This window comes from Channa argus, chromosome 9 (assembly GCF_033026475.1).
Source record: "Channa argus isolate prfri chromosome 9, Channa argus male v1.0, whole genome shotgun sequence".
NCBI lineage: Eukaryota > Metazoa > Chordata > Actinopteri > Anabantiformes > Channidae > Channa > Channa argus.
The window spans coordinates 22,547,576-22,572,386 of NC_090205.1; the positions used below are offsets into that span (position 1 = coordinate 22,547,576).

Consider the following 24,811-nt stretch of genomic DNA (forward strand, 5'->3'; position numbering starts at 1 on the left):
ATGATGCAACTGTCCAATCAGCTTTTTGACCAACTTCAAACAAGTCAAGTCAATTAAGTATTTGTCAGACACAAGTCACACAAATGTTGCTCCAAACACTCATTGTTGATTGACAGCACTTAGCACAAGCAATTATGGGACTATATCTGCTCAGGGGGGGTCGATTAAATATTTTAAAGATGAATCAGTTACTCAGAAAAAACCTTTAATTGACTGAGAAATTGTTTCAGTATATCACAGAGACCTAAAACATGAAGAAACAACTAGCCTAGTAACCAAATTTGTCTAGAAGTGATCGTTTAACGTTTTCACTTGTGTGAAAAAAAAATCTATTTTCAGAGTTTGGGTTGTATTTGATTAATTATTACATCTGGACAACTATTCTGGTAACAGTATATATATATATATATATATATATATATCCCTTTTAGGCCACCAGCCATAATGGATTAGGTGCATGTACGCACAGTCCACTTTGGAGCACACACTGTGTGCATAGCCATGCATCTGCCTGTAAAGCACTCTTGTCTGCTTTAAACAAGGTACTTATCCATCCTGTCCAAACCACCTCACTATTGGCTCTAGGTTGGATTGAATACTTGCCCCTTTGCAGTACAACTATTATCTGAAGTAACAGTGGTAACAATGGATGAAGTTCAAGAGATATGAGACAGAGGGACTCACTACCTATTACAAAATCATTCTGTGGGCTGAGCTTTGGCTCTGCCAAACAACCCGTAGAGTAAAAAAAATTGAGAGAAAGCCTCTTGAAATGGCATGGAGTTTTAGATTGAAATCGACCCATAATAAGTATTTTTTTTAATATTTTATTGTGGAAGCAAACGATTTGATGCTTTTTATATCACATATTTTTTTAGTTTTCCTCTTATAATATATGTAGCAAGGTTTTATCATGTTGGGAAGTAATGCCCTGAAGGTGTTATCGTTGTGTAGCAATGTTTTACACTAGAGAATGTGTTACATTACTGAGTGGACTAGGTCCATTTAAGTGTATTTAAAAGTGTTTATTAATGTGACCACTGCCATATGCATACCCTGAAGCAAAAGGTACGCATATGCATTCCTGACAGGAAGCGACATACATACTGCCAGTAAAAGTACACAACTGCTAAGAAAACTCAAAGTTAAGGCAGGAAAGTGATTTGCTCTTTTTACATGTGTCATATCCCATTGGTAAAAGCCTAGTTGTGTCGACAGACTTCCTTGTGGACAGACATACGTGATCACCACATGGAAAAGGAAGAGTGGAACTGCCAAATTACTGATGCCTGGCAAGAGGACAAGTTGGCTCAGAGGCAAGCAGGAAACAGTAGTCCCTGCTTCACTGCATACACACCCGGTGTAGAATGATGAGGAGAACCCTTCCACAATGCAAGAAAAGATGCACAGAGCACACATGAACATCCAGAAACATCTCAAGACATAAAGCACAATATAGCTAAATGTGTAGACAAGCACACACACATTTCATGCTCCCAGACGGTGAAGGTGCCAAGTCTCCTTGGCTTGGGCCACCTTTACCTGCACCTGACCAGCAGCCACCACAACAGTGCGCCCGCCATGCCGACCTGTCTCGTCCACTACAAGTCCGTCTGGTGTATTCTGAGCTTTTGATATCAGCCTCAGAGCTCTGCCACGCTCCACTCTGCCAACTATGCCATCCTGTCTGTTGAGGCTCCACCAAAATTGCCCTTCTGCTACAACTAAACTCTGAGCCACACTGAGAGTGTGCCAGCCACGCCAACCTGTCACCACCACTCAAAACCACAAGATAATCTGGTGTAAAGCCAACCTATGAGGAAATATTTTCCAAATGAGATATCATTCATGTAACTGACAAACATGAAATATCTGTATTTAGCTAAGAATTTTTGGATGATTTTTTTCCTTCATGGCATTCTCCTCGTGATATGTAGATGTCATCTAATTTAGTCTTATAAAATGACCTCCTCACAGGTTATGCTACTAAGTCATAAACACCATATTAAACACTCATTGAGCCCAACACCTCATGCTAATCGGGTTCTAGTGGTAGGGCAGCTTATTCTATATCCCGTTGAAGCTCTCAGCACTGTGGTTCACTATGAGGACATGTAGTTACCTTAATAGCAATTTCGCAGCTAATTACATTTCTCAATGAGACTCACACAGGTTTATGATTTTGTACCACTGCACTGCAACTGAGGAGAGAAAATTGTGTGGTTTTATTGAAATGACTGTAATTACCATCATTCAAATATTTCTATTTCCACAAACAAGACATAACCTGAAAAATGTGTTAGGAGGGCATTTGCTTCATGCTGATATATGAGTTATATAAAGTAACAAAAAATTGCACAGTTACAATCACAGTAAATAGTTTGTCCATTTGAGAGTATTGACAAACCTCATTTTTGATCTGTAAAATGTCATGGAGCTTGTATCACAGGATGTATTGGATCATGATTCCCTACAAAACAAATATAATGCATTGTGATTTATGATAGATGTTTATATAAAAGAAGATGACTATTGGTGAATATATTTTTGGCAGAACTTTTTTAATTGCCAAATTCCAGTATCACTTAATGGCCTCAAAATTACAGTATGGGTCATACAATTAAAAAAAAAAATTAACTATGTGCATCCATAAAGCCACATGTAACTTTTCAACACAGCCTCACTAAACCTACTTGTTGCCGTTGTGGCCATGTTTACCAACCACGCAGCACTTCCTCTGGACATTTTAAACCTACAAGACAAAACCACAGCCTTTGAGTTTATTCCTACTGCTGGGTCCTTTCAGGTTTGAGTGTGTGTTTGTACATATACTGTATGTGGCTCTGTGTGTATATTTCTTTTCGATAAACTATTTTTTGTTAGTAGTACTTGTGTGTCTCCTATGCTGATATTACACATCATGTATACACAGTCCATAAAATACATCACTCAAGCAATGTAAAGTCAGATTTCACACTAAATACCTCTTACTACCTGCATCAATACAAAAAGATAAGTCTATAAACAAACTTTTCATTCATGTTTACAGAGCGGTTCAAAAGAGCATTTGCTGGCATTTGGACAAGCTCTGCAATATTCCTGTAAAGAGAATTCAGCTTGTGTTTTCTTGGACATCGGCTTGGACTAAATCAGCAGCTAATCTGCGTTTCCCGCTTGGTTTTATGGCATTTGTGCATTGTGAACCAAGTTGACCTTGCAGTCATGCCGCAAGGCAGTCTTTACTGTATAACACACTTTGCCCATTTAAATAAATGAGGAGGGATACATTTTGTTTTTCAGAGTGAAAACAAAGGTCTGTTAATGGGGCAATGGGGCCTTATTCTGTACTGTAGATGTTAACACTCCAACTACTTTTATTGCCCTTAAACAATCCCTGAAACTGTCATAATGTTCCTTTGCCAAGCTCTAACATGCCTTTGCCAATCTGATTCGGTTGATTTATCACTTTTTGGCAAATAATCGTACTTTCATTGAGATTTACCTTAAAGTAAAAAAAAGGCATGGTAAAAAAAAACAAAAACGAGAGACTGGACATGAAAAGCTAGCTACCCCACGAGGCTGTAGATTGTTGGTAATTACACCTTTTGTCTGTTTTTGCAAGAACAGTGTTCACTGGGTATGTTGATGCCTGGAATATGGGTGTGATTCCCAACATGCCCCGTCATGTTGAATCATGTTAAGTGTGTGTTGCACAAACCAGCATTAAGAAGCACTGTGTGTGTTTTGTTTAAGCCTATGATTAGTTTGTTTATTTTTAAAGGCTACTGTAAAAAAATGGAAGGCAGTGTTTGAAATTCCCTTCTTTTCTGCATAAACTGGACATGAAGTGTGCTCTGATCTCCATCAGTCACAAATAGCAACAAGCACAATATTTCCAAACTGAAAAAACACAAACATTCATGACCCATCAATTCTTTATTCAACACATTCATTTACCATACAAAGTGATGGTGGAAAAAGTATTGGCAACACTGGGCTTCTGATGTCACTAAAGGTCAACCAGAGTTGGGGTGTTTGGAAACCTGGAATCCAACCAATGAAACATAAATGGAGGCGTGGTTTAGAACTACCTTGACTTATAGAAAACATGTACATAGTGTCATTCACAAGCAGCAACAGCTAATTTGAGGGATGGCTCACAAAACAGAGATCACAATGGAGAGCAGTTGATTTGCATGTAGCTGGAAAGGGTTACTGGGTGATTTCAAAGACTTATTCAGAGATATTCAGCAGTCCACAGTTAGACAAATTATCTATATAAGGAGACAATTTGGTACTATGGCTACTTTGCATAGACCTGGGCAGAATGCTTAGTGAGGTAAAAAAGAACTCTTGAGTAACAGCTAAGCATTTAAAGGATTCATTGGGGTTGGTTAACATTTTTGTTCATGAGTTAAACATGTGCATGATGTATGGTGGAGGGAGCATCATGATTGCCACTGTAATGGTGTAAAATGAAATCCAAAGTTTACCAAAGTATACTACCGAACAATGACAGTTCTCTGCCAGTTTACAAGAAGCTGGGTGATGCAGCAGGACAATGACCCTAAACATTAAAGTAAATTAATGGCTTTGGAGACACAAAGCTTTTGGAGGGGCCTAGTCAGAGACCCAACCTCACCCCAATAGAGCTTTTCACACCAGACATCCTATGAATTAGGCTGAGATGAAACAGTTCTGTAAGAATGGTCCAAAATTCCTCGTGAACGTTGGACAGGTCCTGCTTGAGGTTAGTTCTGCCACAGGTGGTTCAACCAATTATTAAAACAGTGTTGCTACTACATGTTTACTACCACTCTGTATATCTAATGCTTGTTTTTAATATAGATACTATATAAAAATCATGACCGTTTGTGTTTTATCAAATCAGAAGTATTGTGTCTATTAGTATACGTGATTTTTGAGACTCTCACAGGTGAAAAGTTATGTATGATTACATTATTCATGTATATATGCAATCTTTTTACAATGTTATGCAAATAAAACACAGTTGTAGATACTGAAAATTATATTAGCATTTCTTCCCATTTTCACAAAATTTCCTTTTTTACCACGTCTTATTTGATCATAATTAACTTTCCTAATATGCACTGCATTGTACTTTCAGCTCATATTGTAAAATTTGTTTAGTAGTATTTGATTAGACAATGTCATTGGATCTGCTAGTGTTAATGCCATGGCAATGCATTTTTAATAATTTGGGGGACGGTACCTTAACTGAAGGTAGTAGTGGGCCTGTTTAGGTGCTGATACAAATACTGAAAAAAAAAAAAAAAAACTTGGAATGATTTGTAACCTCAGCCTTAGCTTTAAGACACACCCTACCATCTTGTTTGTACCATCTTAGAAACCTTGCCCTAAAGTAAAATCAGTGTGATACTTAGCAATATGGCCTAGAAATAATATTTTTGTGGCTATATCATGATACATGCTATATATCTCAATATTTTAAAATCTCCTCTAAAGCAAATAAAATTTAGTATTTACACTAAATTTTAAATCTAAATAATAGCATAGACTGTAACCTAGTGCTTGATTTTCTAGAACTGAAACTGCCATTTGAGTCTACAAACATTAATACAACAGACAATACTTTAAAAGCAAAAGAAAGCAATTTAACTGTTTTTTTACTTTTACTTTTTTACTTTACTTTTTAACTTAACATATATGCAGTCTGTTATCCTCAGACAAGAATCTCCTGTCTGTTCCAAATACAAAGCTGAGAACTAAAGGGTAAAGAGCGTTCCTTGTTATGGAATAACCTCCGTAAGAATGTAAGCCCTGCAAACTAACTACCTATTTTAAACACTTTTAACACTTTTTGTGGGCCTTCAGTGGAAATGTAAGTGAATTTTTACTTTTTTTTTTACTTTTTACAATTGACTGATTTGACTATGATAAAAAAACCTTAGTCTTTGCTAAAATAATAATCATATTTTCAACAATCCCCATACAGATGCTACTTACATTTAGTATCTCTCAAACAGTAGCCTGGATTAGCTTATTCGTGTATGTGTACACACCCGTTGTTGTCAAAAAGCAATTAAACACATCGGTTAGACACACTGCATGTTTCTTTGTTCCAAAATGCTCGGTCAAGAAGCTTCTTCTATGGGCACCGTTTCTAAATGATTTAACATTAACTTTTATCATTAGCATTAGTAGTAGCAGTAATCGTAGTGGTTATATTATTGCTCTTTTAAATAATAGAACCGAAAAAAAAAACCACCATGCAAATCAGACATTGAAAGGAATTAAAATATAACAGCAATGCAGTAAAGCAAACTGAGACAAAGGGAAAGACAAATCTGAAAAACAAATTAAGATTGCTGGGTAAGGACCTAATCAAACAGAATTACTTTTGCTTTGCGGCGTGTGCTTTGCGGCGTGTGCTTTGCGGCGTGTGCTTAGCGGCGTGTGCCTCATGTCTTTCTTTTGTTTTGTTTTTTCAGCACCCTGAATACGTTCAATTGAAAAAAGTTCAACAGCATTTTTTCATTGTTTAATCAGATGAACTGAGAGACCAGATGATTGACAGCAGATAACAAAATTGTCATAACTCATCCTATAACAAACCAGGAAGACACTATCATACAGGCAAATCTCCTGGATGAGCTGGACTTTCTGTCTCATGTACCCACGTGGATCTCAGTTTCTGTGTCCAGCGCAGTGGAGAGCAGATTCTCACTCTAAACCACTGCCACAGCAGGTACCCCCACCTGTCTATTTTACAGATGTTTAAACATTTATGTATTCATCAGTATTTTTAGAGTTGCATTTTTAACACCTAAAGCGCATCCAGTCTGATTAGGACCTATTGGTGAACTGTTTTTGTGTTTCACAGCCTCAGATTTAGTACAGGGTTATCAGGTGTGGTCAAAGTTAGGAAACTCTTTACATCTTTCAAGAATAGTGTGACTACTGTGAATTGGAATACAGTGAAGGGGAAACATGCAAAAAAAAATGTCTACAGCATTAAGGGGCCCTGTGGCTGCTGCTCAAGATGGGGGGAAAAAATCTAATAATTTGTTGCTTTATTGGGTTGATAGTCATAGCCAAACAATATGTCCTATTTCTAAAATTTACTTATAACCTTATTTGGAAATTAAGTTTGTGTCTGCAGGAAATATGGCTACAGATAACATCGCCATAGTTAGCCTCCCTATTCATTGTGTGCAGATTTTTTTGTTTCCAACATCTGTCCCATTCCCCAGATAGGGTGTGATCAGTAGCTGTCCCTGACTAATAAAATGACTCCAGAGGGAGAAAGAAAAAGCTTCAAAGACATTCCTCAAGTCAATATGGGAGCCTCTGCAAACCCCCAGGTTCCCTCCAGTCTCCGTTTTCAGCACAAACCCTCCCTGTGTGTGAGAGAGACCTCCTCACACCTAATGATCACGTTCCGTGCTCCTAACTCAACTCTTTCTAATACACTAAAAACACTAATATCTGCCAAACCAGAATAGTGTATCTAAGGAAGACCTTTTAAAAAGAAATGATACTGGAGACACCTTGTTTACTATGCTCCAGTGTTGTTGGTGCTTTAGTGTTTTAAATGATTCACATTTTTTTCCAGTCTACATGAACTCAATAAGGAAAAAAAATATTCAAAAATAGCATTGAAATTATAAATTATACACTGACTTAATAACTGGGACCATGTGTGTTACAAATGGACAGAGTATTGTTTTTATTACATTTATTTGTCTTATTTGATTTGTGTTTCCTCCTCTAGCTGGGTGTTCTCTTACTTATTGATCAGCAGTTTGTACTTGTACTTGTATATTGTCTTGGTTTGGTAGAAGGTTTTTCCTTTCTTTTCTACTTTTCATGTGGAGAGCAGCTGTAACAGTGCACCACAATTTTCAATTGATTCAAAGGTTGTTTGAATCTTGAATCTACAATTAGCCCATTAATACCAAATCAGTTGTCTGCTCTAGAACCAGTTCTCAGCTCTTAACAGCAAAAGAAGTTGCTCTGGGAGAGCTGGTTCCAGAGTAGCACTAACTCTTTGCTGGTCTAGAACCAAGACCATGTAAATATTTACTGTAAAAGGTAAAATCTATGTATCATTCATCAGATGGATATAACTGCAATGTGATCAAAACCAGTGCTGGTAATGGGAAATAGTTAGCTTTATATAAAATGGTCTGCAGACATGTAGTGCTTATCTACCGATTGGTATTCAAAGCGCATTATACTGCTTCTCATTGACCCATTCACCCTCACAATCACACTCACACTCACACACTGATGGGGAAGCTTCTATGCAGCTGGCCAACACTCACTGGGAGCAACTGAGTAGGGTTTCACTGTCTTGCTCAAGCACACTTCGATACGTGACTGGAGGAGCCCGGGATTGAACCAACAACTGTGGGATTAGTGGACAACCACCCCCTGTGCCACAGTCGCACAGATCGTATCGAGGATAATCGCCACACACAGGACTCACAACAGGCCTAATGTAGGCTCACAAAGCCAAGAGCAACATTTGGAAAGAGACACCAGTAATGTGCTCATCGTGCTTACAGTCAACTTTGCTGTGGAAGCAGCGACATGTACAGTGACATAATGACGTGGATTTACGTCGGCTCTCTAGCCCAGGGGAAAGCAAACGTTCGAATATGTACTCACTAGCAGCGAGTACATGTTAGTCTTAAAGAGGTAACTGCCAAAGAAAATCCTTTTAAATATTGTAAAACTGTAAAGAATAACACAAGATGCAGCTTTGCAAAATTGACAAATAAGTAACACTTATTCAAAGACTGGCATAAAGTGCTCTAAATGGTTCTGAACCACAGGTTGCCTACACTATGTACTGTGTCTGAACGTCACTATAGACATGTTACTTCTTTCTTACTGTGAAGCCCATGCACAAAGACAAATGAGAAGGAGGGGAGGGGAGGAGTTTTCTTTTGTATTACTTGTCTTCCGCTGCTGCAAACTTGTTGACTGAAGCTTACATGTGTGCAGACACCTCCAAGAAAACGCTGACAGGTGACATTACTGTCATAACTCCAGCGAACTGCTCGTATTTGACTGACAGCAGGCAAAGCATTGCTCTTAAGTTTGTGATTTTAGCATTTTTACCATTAATCAAAAAAGGAAACTCTAATTAATTCCTAGCTCTGTCACAATCATGAAAAATGATGTCAATTTATGAAAAGAAAGTTTAAGATTTTTAGACAGACACATTCTGTCTGTATTAAATACCACAGCAATGCCCTATAACAATTTCTGTAACTGACAGCATCTTCAGAAATATTGTCATAGATAGGCTTTGCACATAATTGGGTGGCACAGGGACAACCTACGTCTAGAAGTCTAAAAGGCACATGTACAGTTTTGTAATGTTAATTCCTGAACTTGATGACTTTTGGAATAACTTGATAAAATTCTAAAAGGCTTGGATTTTAACCTCTCATGTGTCATATAAATTTTTATTGAGCTTTTGTTGTTGTTTTTCATATCATTCTCTAATTGTTGTGATCACGAGTTGTGATCAGTAATTATGCTTCACTGGAAAGCTGTAGAATTTATACCTTCCCAGAGAACACAAATAAAGATATAGCATTGGATCTTCTCATTTTTGACTTGAGTCATTTGGGTGATTCGAATTACATGACTTGGTTAAATGTGATAAAATCTCAATTTTAATCATACCTGATGTTTTTTCTAATGTCTGGTGATCTAACCACTGACCTTAAGAGTTGACAACCCTCTTTACAGGTTAAGTCACAATTTCCCCAGCAAAGTCAACGATCTTCGGCTTGTCCCTTCAGGGGACATGTTCCGCACGTTGATTTGGCATGTGTTCTTACACCGGACACCCTTCCTGCCGCAACCCTTCCATTTTATCCGGATTCAGGAGGCACCAGCCACCGTAAATTCATGTCAATAGGTGACTGTATATGTCGCTTGGTGGCTGGGTGGGGCCCCACCTGATGCCGGGGGATTCGAACCTGCAGCCTTTGCATCTCAGCCCTATGCTCTACCAAAGAGCCACCAGGCCCCAACATTTAACTGGTATTTTATATTGTTATTTTGTATGAAATGTAATGATTAATAGTAATTTTTTTATTTACTTTAACTCTAAATATGTTTAGAAATCTAAAACAGCAATTTGTGCTTAATAAAGTTTAGGACTTGACTGGGGACTTAAGTTAACATTAAACATTAAACCAACATCCACATTTTAAACCTGATATCAGGTCCTAATTAACTCTGGTATAGACGTCTGCAAACAAAGCAAGTTATTTTATTTTTTTAACTACGCTGAAGTACACACAGCATACCTGTATCAACGGGAAATGGTTCACACTAAATGAAAACGACAGTTGCATTATGAAGTGAGCAATGTTTTGCTTTACTTAATAGGAGCTGCTTGTACATTACTAGAAGGAAGAATAACAACGAAGCAGAAGAAGAGATTCTTTTGACATGTGGCTACCAGCACACAACAAAATGAACATTGCAGTAGAGGATTTAGGTGCATGTTGGCAATTTCAAATGATCTGCTACAAAGCAGTTCTGTGAAGCTGGAGTGGAAGAGGAAGGAAGGAAACAGATGAGAAGAAACAAGGTGAATTAAATAGGAGGAGGAGAAAACTAGAACAGTAAGAGGAAGAAAACTTAAGCTGTGATAAAAGAATATAAAAATAATAGGCTAAATGGGTATGGTGAGAAATATACTGCTGATAGGTAGTACACACAATAAAACAAAGAGCCACCTTTTAAAAGATGGAAATGAGCAGGAATATTTTTTATACAATAAGCCAGCGCATTCCTGGTAATTAGGAAGGAATTTCTTACATGTGGCTCTCTCTGACGTCAATCCTGTACCTTCCCAGAGTTTGCTTTCTCTTCCCAAGTACTGTGAATGTTTAGTGTCGGGCTGCTTTTGGCAAAGCTCCTAGACTTGGGTGCTAGGAGAGGTTTAGTGGGGAGGGTGGGGTTTCTTTGCTTGTTTAAAAAGCAAGCAAGGATGTGTATGCTAACCTCAGTTCAAGTATTTGGCTCTCCTGTACTTCTGCACTGTTTATGTGTATGCTGACACTTGCCAAAGCAGTGGTGCTAAGAGGACCAAAAAGTTTTAGATATTAAGAGCAAGGTGCTTTAAAGTTTGTGTCACGGATGTGAGTCTGATCAGTGTTGCCCTGGTGACCACCTGTCCTCTCCACTCTGTTCTCGCTCTCTCCCTCCTCGCTGCTCTGCCTAATCCGTCATAACCTACTTCGCCTGTTGCCTCCCCTTCATATGCCCTGCTCACCTACTCCTCTCTGCCAGAACTATCATACTATTGTTTGGCATTGGATTTTGCGCAAGACCGAAGACTGTTGTTTTCCCTCTTCGGACACTATGAGTTGTTACTTTTTGTTTTGTTGCTACTTTGCATTTATCCTGAGTTGTTACTTTGTTATCGCGACTCCATGCGCAGACATATTACTTCTCTCCTAGATATCTACGCCACCACCTGTGTTCCCTCTGCTGTACACACCTTTTGTCACTGCCGCGCCACCTGCTTCAGTAGCTCATTTTGATATCAATAAATAATAAACTACCATCTTCCACTGCCTTATCTGTCTGGCCTTAAATTCTGGGTGTTGTTAATTCTGATAGTTTTCGTTTCTGAAAAGGTAGAGTGAACTCCTAATAAGTAAAATGTGCCAAAAGACATGGGTGTAAATTTGGCATTAAAAAACAAAAATAATACCAGTTCAAGGTAGAACATTTACTTTACAAATAACACTTATAGGACTAGGCCACATGTTCTTAATGAAGATATTTACGTTCATAACTAGCATGTCTATGTCTTTGTCAATATGCTAAACACAATATTTTTTAAATTGCATGAATGACATATGTAACAGTATGTGGCAGTCACCAGTTGTACTTAACCTTTTCTCATAAATAAGAACAAAATTATAAGCAGCCTTCACTGCTTTACAATGAACAGGAAAAATAAACTTCTGAATGCATCTGACTTGACAAATATAGTGGTATTGCTTAAGTTAATGCGGAGTTTAAAGATGATACTGAAATGTATTTAATTAAAAGAGTTTTGTTCTGAATTTTCTGAATTAATATTTTCTACAATGCCCATACAGACAATAAAACTAACATTGAATTTCCTATTCTGAGTAATGTCTGTCAGCCTGCAACCTGTATGAGGGTTTCTCATCGTTCTCATCTTTTCTCCCTGACACATCAGCCAAACATATTGCTCCACTGAGTGGTATGTTTCTTCCATTCCAAAACTTTTGATAGAGAAAATAAAATCCCTCCAGTCACAAGATTTCCAGGGGAATCATGGTAAAAAAGCACTTTAAAATGTTTTTTAAAATATTTAGAATTTCAATTTTAGAATGAAGAAATCACATCTCTATGAATAGTACATTAGTAGTTACATTACATGTCACACCACTTTTTAGATCTCTAACACTGGCTTCCTGTAGCTGCTCGCATCAGGTTCAAAGCTCTGTCTCTTGCTCACAGGGTGGTTAACTCGACAGCTCCCGCTTACGTCAACTCACTCATTCAAGTCTACAAACCTTCCCGCCCACTGTGGTCTGCCAACGAACGACGTCTGGTGGTCCCAGCACCGCATAGAAGACACCAATCAAAGCTGTTTAGTGCAACCATCAACAGAACTCTTCCGCATCTTCCTATGCACTTAAAAAAAATAAATAAAATAAAATAAAATCCCTTCTGCTCTTTCTCGCACTTGCATCTCGTGAACTATGAACACTTTTCTGATAGGACTTTACTTTGATGTTTTCTCCTTGACTTAGATTTTTGCTGCCTTGTACCTCACTTGTAAGTCGCTTTGGATAAAACCGTCCGCTAAATGACTAAATGTAAATGTAAATGTAGACAACTGGAGGCAACAATCCATAGCCCATAAGAGGCAACAGCAACACAATATTGACTGTCTTTAATTTTAGCCCTCAGGCAAAAACAGTCTGCCGTTGAGGATGCTTGAGTTTTCTGGGAGCAATGGAGACCAACGTCCAATGGAACTGAACTAGCCACAAGAGATCTGAGTTCCTCCACACACTGTGGATGGAGAGCATTGTTAGTCTGTCTGCGCTCACCATTGGAAACCATCCAGACGCAGCAAGTCGGGACAGAGTTCACTCAGCCATGTCTCGGACTGGTCCCTGATCAGCACTGATGGCTTATTAGTTTTTTGCAGACTTTGCTGATGTGATGTGTAAATAATGCTCTATCCATGGTAATGCCTTCGTCTAAACACTGTCACCAAAAGTCTCAAATGCAGCGCATCTTAAAAACTCCAATCACCTCAGAAAATCCCACAATACACCTATTGAAGATCGCAAAACAAAAACTTAACAAAAACATACAAAAACAACACACAAAGAGGAGCTGCTGTAGCTGACTAGCATGGCTGCGTGAGGCCCAACACAATGCTCTGATGAGAGGTAAACACAGGGTCAAACACTTAGTTGATGACAGTCTTTTGACAACATTCAGGTAGTAGCGCATCAGTAAACTAAAACAGTCTTTTAGTGACAATATATGCAGCAGCCAGCTGCTTTGTACTGTGATATGTGCGGCTGCTGAAACTGAAAATAGCAGAAAAGCAATCAATTTGGAAAGAGGGAGACGTGTTTACTTAGTGTGTGTGTTTGTGTGTGTGTGTGCGCGCGTGTGCATGCACGTGCATAGATTTGGTTTATCAGCATGTCACATAAACCAGACCACAGGATTATCTGTAATAATAATGAGTTACTCAGGTTTAGCAAGAGTTTACTATCAGATTACAGAGCCATCTGATGGTGAGTGCTATAAATATTATTGCTTTTTATTATTTTAATACTATTATGTTTTTTTTTAAGTGTTCTGTTCTGAAAAGCATCTAACATAAGACTACAATTGAGTTGCACGCCTGGGCAGAAAAATGTTTAACTAAAACAGGTAGGGGATTATTTGTAGATTATCCACTTGAACACAGTCCTGCAAGTTCAAATATTTGTAAACATATTCATACATAATTGCAGTGTTCGATCTGATAAACAAAACATTTTTTTTCAAATCATCTTAAAGTGGGTCTATTCCCAATTGTGTTTACATTGTTACACAGAGTTTAAGTTTTCCTAATTTTCACATAAAAAACTGCAGAAAAAAATTGATACAAACACAGAATAAATGTGACCGGAGAGTTCAAGATGCCGCAGGCTTATACCATAGATTTTCCTAAACTTGTTAACAAAATTCAATCAAATAAAACACAGAAATCCGTGAGAAAAACCACAACAAAACAGACAAACAAAAATCTACAGTTTAATTTCAATCATAGTCCAAAGCCTTCACTGGAATATATTTTGATCATTAAAAAATATGGATGGAAATCATAAATAAGTCTTTCACTGATAACCAAAATGTTCTTGTATCCATCCTCTCTCTCGACCAAATGTCTATGGGAACATGCCAACTGTGGGGATACTTGCTTAGGCTTAGTTTATTTGTTTTTCTCCCTCTGTATGTGCCCAGTAGGTTTGCTTGAGCTTCTCCGTTGAGCCTTGTGTGTGGATTCATAGTTCCCATGCCATCTGATGTCAACAAGTTCCTTCAGCAACACTAATCCACTCCAAAACCCTCCCCAAATCAGTCAGCAAAGGCTCCAATGACAAGGAAGTTTCACACAAGTGTTTAAAACTGAAGAAATCACCTCATAAATACATTCTCTCTATCAATTTTGCAGCCAAAAAAGGGTTTGAAAACCAATATTTGTCACATATGGACAAACAAACCAAATAAGTTCTCTTTTTAAATGTAACCATTTAACTAATGTTTACTTCAATGTTAATTTGGCTCATACATATCCATAGTTACACGCTAGATTGTAGCATGTTTGTTAATATTTTGCAATATTTAAAATTTTGTATTTACCTAGATTTGATATGCATGTGTACACTCTAGGTACCAACATGTTGTAGCTGCTTATTGCTGATGAAACTCTTAAATATAACACCACATTTCAATGATTTGATTTTTAAATATTTATATGAAAACAGTTATCAAGGCACCATTATAATTGGTAGTTCAAAACAGGACATTTAGATCAGCCCGTTTTAAACAATTTCAGCTAAACAAACCTTCAAGGTCAATCTCTTCACTAGTAAGCAGTCCATTAGCCTGCTCATCTTTCTCTAAACTGCTGGGATATTTGGGGAGACGGTAATGGGGAGGGCTGGGCTCAGATGACAGAACTGTGAACATGGGCCTCTGTCAAGGCAGAGCACTGCCATTACTTTCATGTGAGGGGATGGGTTAATTATAAGATTTGCTTTCTAATATGGAGCTTCTCAGAGGAAGTGCAAAGCTTATAACTGGTAATTAGACATAAACCGTTTGACTGAAGCAAATGTAGGGGAGGAGGAGGGGTCGAGTACAATCAAGCTTTGTCTCTGGAGAACATATCCCTTGGAAACAAACTGTGAGGTCTTAATGGCATATTCTGAGTGGGGTGTATTTTGGATCTGGAGTGGTATCAGTATAGTATATCATGGTAGTCTGTGCTGGATGATAATTGGGTAATACAATTTATTATTATTAAAAAGTATCAAATAGTTTGATTGGATACAACAGTGACATGCAGAGCAGGGGAACACTCTCTTTTGAGCTGAAAGTGCATCTAACTATGAAAAAGATTGCTGGCATTGAATTGTTAATCTTTGTAAAGGCAACTGCACTCTTAGCTTCCATGCCCTGTCTTTATGAAGGGGGAGGGACTTCCCTCAGAGCTATCAGCTAATCATCAGTGATGGGCTGGACAGGATCTGGAATAATTTCAAAAGATAAGTAAACAAATAAGTGCACTTTCCAAAAATCCAACTTGTAAACACAAACCTAAGTAACAGAGTAATGTGTTCATGTTAGAAACCTCCTTTCAAACAAGACGACTCTGATCACCTGTCAAAGTCAATTCCAGTCCAGCTCTGCTTCATGGTACTTTATGAAGCAGTTTGATAGAAATGGGAGGGATGTTTTTTAATGCTGTGGAAGTTACCATGTATGATTACCTCCCCAATAAAGGGTTAACTACTGATGTTAGTCGGTGAGAGGCTGCTGTGTGCAAACACTGCTGTGATGAAAACATATGCATTTCTTGACTATTACCATACATGTAATTAAGACCTCAAGAACTAAATGTTTAGGGAGCAAAAGTGCTGTGTTATATGTGTCTTGCAAATATAGCAGTGTGGCGAATACATTTGAAGTATGGAAAGTGTTTCAAAAATGTCAGATCTGTAGCAACTTCTATTACACTAAAAGCTTCACATGTTTTAGCCATGCTAGAAATGTGGCTCTTCGTAGGCCAGTCTGGTCCAGGCTGAAATTTCCTTGTATAAAATGGATTGCCATGGCATTTGGCATGGACACACACACTGCCCTAAGGATGATTTCCTGTAAATTCCTAGTCATTTTATTAACAAGCAGTGCTACTTCCTTTGCACTTCATGCAATTTTCTGTTAGAGTAAAAACAGTATTGCCAAATCTGTAAAGTCTGATCTTAACAATTGCTGCATGACTCTCTCAAGGTAGAATAATTCCAATATTTAAAACGCTCATTATTGGGGGGAAAAAAAATCCAATCTAAAGCCTTAAGAAAAGTAATCTAATTGGTCTTGTCCAATGGAATATTAAGTGCTCACATACTGAATGAATGAAACATTGGTAAGAACACGGCTGAAAGCCTCAATGAGCAGCCAAGCTTGCTGCAGATATTATGTGACTGTCATGAAGGTAAGATGACACACAGGCAATGAAATGTCAGCATGTGAGTCATAATAAAGAAGCAATTGAATAAAGGTAAAGAATATAAACCATCTGGAACATTTTTACACTAAGGGATATTACCAGCATGACTAAACACACGATAATTACAGTCTCTAGAAGATGTGTCACTTATGACAGCCTCTCCTTTCATATACATGGAAAAATGAATAGGGCTATGCTAGCCATGGACACCTATAAAAAGAGTATGGCATCATACACCAACAGACACATACAAAGCCAAAACACACACACAAACATAGACATTCCCTTCCTAAGAATGGTTTAGACCTTACACCAATTTTCTCCCTCTAATTACAATTAAAATAGTCACGCTTGTTTTCATGCAGCATAAGCACACCACAGCTGAGAATGGCTCACTTGTTTATTGTAGTCATAAAAACAAAAGGGCCTTGAATGACGGGGCCCTATGTCCAGCCTGACCTGTGCCAGAGAAGATGGAAGCTTGTCTTTTTCTCTGGCAGGGATATTTGCAGATTCCACATACCATCTAGAAGCTATTGGGTTTTGGGTTCAAACACTGGTACTTTCCCCAGCAATACGAACAAGAAAGGTTCATCAAATCACAAATGCATTATTTTATACTATATTGTATTCTATCTGTATGTACTGCAGAGCAGATTATCAAAGACATTCACGTAAAACTGATTAATCGCTAAAAAGTTTTAGTGACCCCAGACTTTGATCCTCCCAAAGAAATCCACTGTCTTGTCAATTATAAATATGTATCTGTGAGTCTGTGTAATTATTGCAAGTGTACATGATGTCAGATCATTAAATCTCAATGAAGACCTACTGGAGTGCACCACTGACAGCAAATTTAGTTCAGCAGCCTCCATCTGCTCTCCTCAACACCCTTCTATGGCAATTTTTCCAATAGATGGCTGATTATAAAATGTATTTGTTATAAAACACTTTGATGACTTAGATTGACTGAGATTTTTGCTGCCTTGTACCTCACTTGTAAGTCGCTTTGGATAAAAGCGTCTGCTAAATGACTAAATGTAAATGTAAATGGAACAGCCTAAGAAACAGGCCACATACCAAAGTATCTGGGTTGGCAAAGCTGTAGTTCTGTGGATGTGCTGCGCGACGCAGGTTATTTACATGTAGGCTATCAGCGGTTTTTTCTCGGTTTTGCCTAAAATTTCATCACACTGGGTAATAAACTGACTGCTTCCCTTTTCGATGCTCCTGATTGGCTCTCATCTGGCGTTAGCTAAACTGAATCAGAACATATCGGCATAAATTTAGGCATGAAGTCTCACAACTTTCTGTATTCTGTCTCACTTTGCAGGGGGCCAGCTGGTGTAGTTGCTCAGCACACCCTGCTGTGTCAGAAAGAGATAAAGGGAATTTAGTGAGCAATGTGACAGGGAGAAGATTAAGCTGAACTTTATGCAAATAAACTCTGACAGCACAGTAGTGAAGTGCCACCTAATAAATTGACGGTCCTCGGTTCAAATGCACTTGCCAGCTGTGGGTTTGTGTGGAGTTTGCACTCCCTGTGTTTGCCAGGATACTCTGGATTAATGTTTAAAATGATGGATGGCTTGATGGATGGACGGCCTTTAAAAAAAAAAATGTAAACAAAACAGAAATAACTGATCAGCGCAATCTCTGTTTTTCCAAGGATTTACATGTATAACACATTTTGCAAAACAAGTTACAATGACTACTAAAAAAAAAAAAAAAAATCGCAGACATGGTCGTTGCGAATACAACAATTATAATAGCACATCATGTAAATAAGTGTGCTGGACACAACACACGTCCAGAACTAAGTATTAACACCCCTGTTAGAGGCAATTCTAAGGAAGCCTCTTTCCCCCACCTGTAAAGACAGTCCGTGGACTGTCTAAACAAAATGTTTACCAATCCACCAATCCATCTGGTCCCACCTTGCTGACACTAATTATTCAAAATGAATGTCCACCATCAGAAACAACCCTCTGTATTAACAGCACTTTAACTGACATTACATAGGGTGGCTTCACTCAACCTAATGGCGGTCTTCACTTGGTAAAGCAACAGGTTGCCCTTGTGCGCTGTGGGCGTGATACCTGGGGCATAACATCTCTAAACAGAGTCGGAATGACACTGTATGAGAAGCTTAAAGTGAGAGTCTGTGCAAATAAGTAATTTGTACAATAGAAAGACCCATTAGAAATGAAACTGTAAATCTCACTGCTGAGTTCATCCTCTGATGTGGTTTGTTTACTCGTGTTTTGGCATGAGGCTACTCTCCGTCTGGTACAGACAAAAGGGGGATGGGGGCCCCATTAGATCTATGCTTGCAACAAAATCCCCGCTGTTCTCTAAATGAATGTGTGAATACATTTGTGAGAGAGGAAAACACTGGATGGGGTGGACAACTTGTGTCTATTAATAGTGTCTATAAATAGCTCAAAACTATTGTTCCCTCCTCTCAGCTCTGCCACTAATAATTCATAACATACATACTCTGCATTGTCTTTAACGCAGGCTACCTAAACAATCTATCCTAGCTTGGCATCACTATAAAAAGGGCAAATATAGATTGTGGAAATGTAGCAGATCAATGCTGCCACTGTAATTTGAAATACTCACATTTCATTTATTTGTTCAGCAGATACAGTATCTCTGTGGATATGAAGACCTACTTCCACAACATACAGTATACAGTACAATATCCTAATCATGTCCCAATATTTATCTGGCATATTTCGTTCATTTTCAACTAATTGTGAAAAGAGGTATCGGACTTTACTCATATTAGAACTTTGAACCATAAACACAGAAAAAATTGGATCTTACTGAAAGAAAGGGGGATTTGAACATTAAGGCCTGTAATGGGTACGTAGCATAAGAATTCCTAAGAGATTTACAACAAAAGATCCACTGTCTGGTGAGTTTTTACCAGCCACAAGCAGCGCCAACAGCACGGTTTCAAACGTATAAAAAGTTTCAGTATTATATTGTTTAATTGTTTAGGGCCCAGCAGCTTTCAGTGTCACCTTCTGTGCCCAGTGTGCTTGCCATAAACGATCTAATTGTTCAGTCCACAGTCTCCTTTTGAGAGTGCATCTTTGTCAGGTCAAATAAACATTCCCACAGTGTTTGCGTGTATTACATGATGTGTCAGCAACTTCCATTGCATTTCCATGAAAGTGAAACACTTGCTGTGTGGCTTGTCATTGCACGGATGCTCATTAGAGTGTTAGCTCCTAGTGCGATCGTGTGAGAATGACAGTGAGCCTGACAGAGGCCAACAGATAAACAAATACAGAGTCAGGGTGACAAAGATGAGATAGTTTTGCAAGTTTACACATTAACCAAATTATTAAAGTTGCCCTTAAGATTAATAAAGCTTAAAAATTCTATCTATTAATACAAACCCTCCACTGTGTGTTAACCCTATGACTAATTTGAAAAATGTAAGTAACAAGCTGCATAGAAAAATATAAAGGTGTCTAAATATGAACCTGACCATTAGTGATGAGGTTAAAAAAACAAACAGATCACAGTGAGCAGTATTTTAATTCATCTAATGTTCATTTATGTAGCCAGCATAAAATCTAAAGCATACCCTTGGCTGTTTCATTTATCTAACGGGCTACTGCTTCTGAAAGCTGAAGAAATGAGCTTGCTATGTTATGCTAATGAATGAAAGCAAAGTCTGGTAAATTACAAATGTGGGAGGACGACAAACCTCGGTTTCATGCAATTTGACTGATGACAAGTGCTGTTGAACTCAGTGATCTTGCATAGATTTTTGCAGCAGGGTTCGTAGAGGCAACACTGTCCATTCTTCATGTAGGCTGCTAAAATGTCTAAATAGTATGTATTAATAGTGTTTACATATTCCAGGTAATTTTTGACTAATTACGCTGATGGCAGACAGTATGAGCTGTATCACATTAGTTGACAAGCCTAACATATTATGTTTGGTTTATGCGGCACTTTATATCAGGGGGGCTAAAGTTATAGTGTGCAACATTTTTTCAATTTTAAATAGAAATATGCTCCACCAATTACCTTAATGTGGAAAGGTGTGATGGAAGCCTCTAGTGACACACACTCACTGAACAGTATTGGCAGCAGTACAGAGATACTCACTTCAAATAGCATTTTAAGTGAGGGTTTCCCTACTGACCAATCAGAGAATCGCAGGAATTACTGAGCCTCAGGTTAGCGTTGGCCTTAGTCGAACAGTGTAGCTTTAGTCTATAATGTGGTCATTATAGCAAAAATATATATATTTTTTTTTTTGGAAATTGGGATTTGAAACGTTTTTGAAAAAGAGGAGATTCTAATCCTAAATTATTAACCTTCAGCCAAATAAATAATATTAAAATATATAAAAAAAATTTTAAAACTGACCCCCCCCAACCACCTGCTTTACCAAAACATACAAAACCAAACTAAAAACCATGACCCCAGAACCTTAGTATGAACCAACAGCAGATTGAATACAATAAAAATAAAGCTCTAAAAATAAAAGAAAACTCTCAATTAAACAAATATGCAGTGGAAACAGACTTAAGCCTGTTTCAGACATGATCTCTAGACATTGTTAGGAGAATTCAGTTTGGGACATTATCCGTAGTGGCCTTTCAGACATGTAACGGGAGATTGCCCAAGTGAGAATCATCAACAAGTGTGAAAATCGGCTCGATTTCCATCCGCGATCAGCGTGCACAGGAGGCATAACGTGGTATACAATTTTTAATTTAGGAAACAGTGTTTTGTGTACAGCACATCGGCATCGTGCAACTAATAAAAAAAAGGCTCAATCACTCGACTACGACAGCAGTTGAGTGATACAAACAAGATAAACACACACTCGATCATTTTTAATCCTCCAAACGATTCAGCAGAGAGCAGCATGCTAAACGTGCAAGCTCATTTTTGATTTACATGACATCAACATAGAAAGCCATTTTTACCTGGGTTACTTAAGTCTATCTAAAACCTAGTCATAACCTTTTAATACTAAGTTTTATTCATTTATGGATGAATGTTTCTTAAGCACCATGTTGATTAAAAAAGGCCTTCAAATTTACACACATTCACAGATGCGAGCTGCCAAATACAACCACAGGAGTCTGTTGTTGCCAGCGGAATAACTCCAGTGGAACAGTAAGAGTTCCAAAATATTTTTTTGGCACAAATAAACATCACATCTGTAAGCTACGAAGTCAACAATTTAGTGACAGCAAACGGTTTTACTTAATGAAAATCACAGTCAGTGACAACAAGAAAGAATTGCAGACAACTAATCTAAGTATTCTAAGTCTCTAGTAAGTAAGTTTAGATTAGAGCTTATGTTGAGTACTCTGTTAAATTTCACTTATCCGTTATGGGGTTAGATATCATTTGAATTTTAGAGTTCCCATTTGATTGGGTTTTATTTGGGTTCTTATCAATTCCAAGTTTCGATTTTTGTTTACATAATACATTTATGTATTTTTATATTGTTGTTCCTGTTGCTCATTCTGGTGCAGATTTATTGTGCAACCCAACTTGCAGCTAATTAGCTTTAAATGTGCATTGTGCAATGTCTCATCACCCTCTTTCCTCAACTGAAGTTACTCTTTTGACTGTTTTGACTACTTGATAACATGTTATAGGTTCAAACTCATATTGTCATGTAAACAGGTCCTTCTATTTAGCATTCATTTGGAGCCAATAAATGGAACCAAATTTCAGTTTTAATATGGTTACCCAAAACTCCTTCTAATTTGGAACCAGGTTTTGATTCCCAACCCTAACCATCAGTGATTTATTACTATTCCCAGCAGAAACACTTAAACAATTAAATTCAATCCAAGCAGTAACCAAGCTGGATTAAATCAAATATGGAGCATCAGGGTGGAGAAGTTTTATTATGTTTTGCTATGTTAGATTATGTATCTTTTGGTCAGGAGGAAGTTAAGTACATTTTATTTTATTTTATTTTTGTCCTTTCGGTTTATCCTGTGAGCTCAGCGTCGCCACAGCAGATCATTGTCAGCATGTTAATTTGGCACAGTTTTTACGCCCGATGCCCTTCCTGACGCAACCCTCCCCAATTTCTATCGGCTTGGACCGGCACTGCACAGCTGGGGAGGGGAATGGGCTGTTGTGGTTTCAGTGTCTTGCCCAAAGACACTTCGACATATAGGCAAGGAAGGTAAGAAAATGAAATAATTAAAAACCCACTTTAAAAAAATCAGTCTAAAAACATATACAACTGCTGTAGAAAGTATTAAACCCGTTTAAAAAAGATTAAAGCCAAAAGATTTATTTAAAAGTTTCCTTCTTTGCTGCTGTAAATGTCCTGAAGGACAGGTTTTTTTAATTATATTAATATTCACATTGATAGTGAAAACTCAGAACACACAACTGCTCCAAAGGGCATTTCATGCATTTTAAGACACCGATGCACACAGCAAAATCTGAAGCCCTGTTTTCAGGGCTTATCCTCAGATTAGTGCCTGGAAAAGTTCATTCTGCCCTGTGAGACCCAGAGCGCGTTGAGCCCTTGCCAACAGATTGTGCAATTGCTGGGAACTTTTGATTTTGTTCTGCTCATAAAAGCAGGAGTATTACATCCTCAGAGACCCACCTGACCCCTCTCTGTCTTCTTGGCTGTCCCCTGTTATGGCCATACAGCACATTGCACCTCCAAGCCAGATGGGAAACCGAGCAGTGCAAGAATTCTCTAGTCTCTTATTGTTGTTGCACAGCAGTCTCAGACCACGTGACTACTTGCACTTTGCTTGTCCTGTAAGCTCTGGTAGCAGATGTGATTCCTTATGGATTAATCATCAAGTTCTTGGTGGTTCCTAATCTCCATATCTATCGCAGTCTGGACATTTTGGCAGTTAAATTAAATTAATTTAATTGAGTTAAATTTTTGTATAGTTGTCACTTCTATATCTGCATGGTGCACAAGCTCAAAAAAAAATACTATAGCTCAATGCTTGTCTTAGGCCTCAATTCCAAGCTACAATCACAATTTTGCCACTGCTATTAAACCCACTGTGTTGTAATTACATGTTTTCCCCCAGAACAACAGCGCTTAGGGTATGCGTAAAATTTCAAGGCAAGCCTCTTACTGCCATGTGGAATCAAAACCAGAGTAGACAAGAAAAAGGTACACAAACGATTGATGCATAGAGCAAGTTAAAATTAAAATGCCATACTGCCTGATTTACCTGCCAAATTAGCCCTAAAATCATTATATAATAATTAATTATGAGACAAAAGAGAAGACTCGTGGGTCTCCATTTATTTGAAAGCACAGTGCACTGCAGTTTGAGAACAAAACCATAATTTAATTCTGAGCTTTTCTTCTGGCAGAAGCAAAGCTTTGAATGCTTAATAAATTCTTCCAAAGGCTAAATTGCATACTTGTTTCATCTGGCAACAGCATTACTAGAATGGAATTTTCAGGAAAACTGTGGAGAGGAAGACAATGATGAGGCAATAATCTTATTTCTCCACAGCAGCTGCCATTGTTCTCTTAAAAAGGCTTTAGTTTAGACTCGCTCAATTGTCATCCATCTTTCCATTGAGGTAAATTTTGCAGACCCTAGGATAAATGAGAACAATAACATTTCTGCAGCACTCAAATGCATCAAACATAGATAGGAAGGGTGCTATTGTGTCCCCCTGGCTCTTTAGACAATCATGAGATACCGTAGGTGACGGTAAACATAAACCTACAGAAGCACAAATCAAGTGAACAGCACCACATTCTGTAAAACGTCTTCTGAAAAAGCGCCTAAACTGAAGTTAGTTTTGCCTCTTACCTTGGTCAACCTTTGTAATCTTTAGACAACTTTCTGAAAATTCAGGCTAAAACATATCAATTAACACCAAAGGCTTTTTCCCGTAAGAGTGGCCCTTGTAAATGAGTAATCACTAGCACAGGCCAGCAGGGGTTAAGCTTCCTTTTTGAAGATTATGCCGTACTTTCCAGTAGCCTGGCCCACGACTAAC

General features: G+C 38.1%; 1 protein-coding gene across 7 annotated transcripts in view; it reads right to left on the minus strand.

Moving 5' to 3' along the window:
- The window catches only part of hdac4 (histone deacetylase 4), a 118,852-nt gene that overhangs the window by 75,056 nt on the left and 18,985 nt on the right, over positions 1 to 24,811 (minus strand). The window lies entirely within an intron of this gene.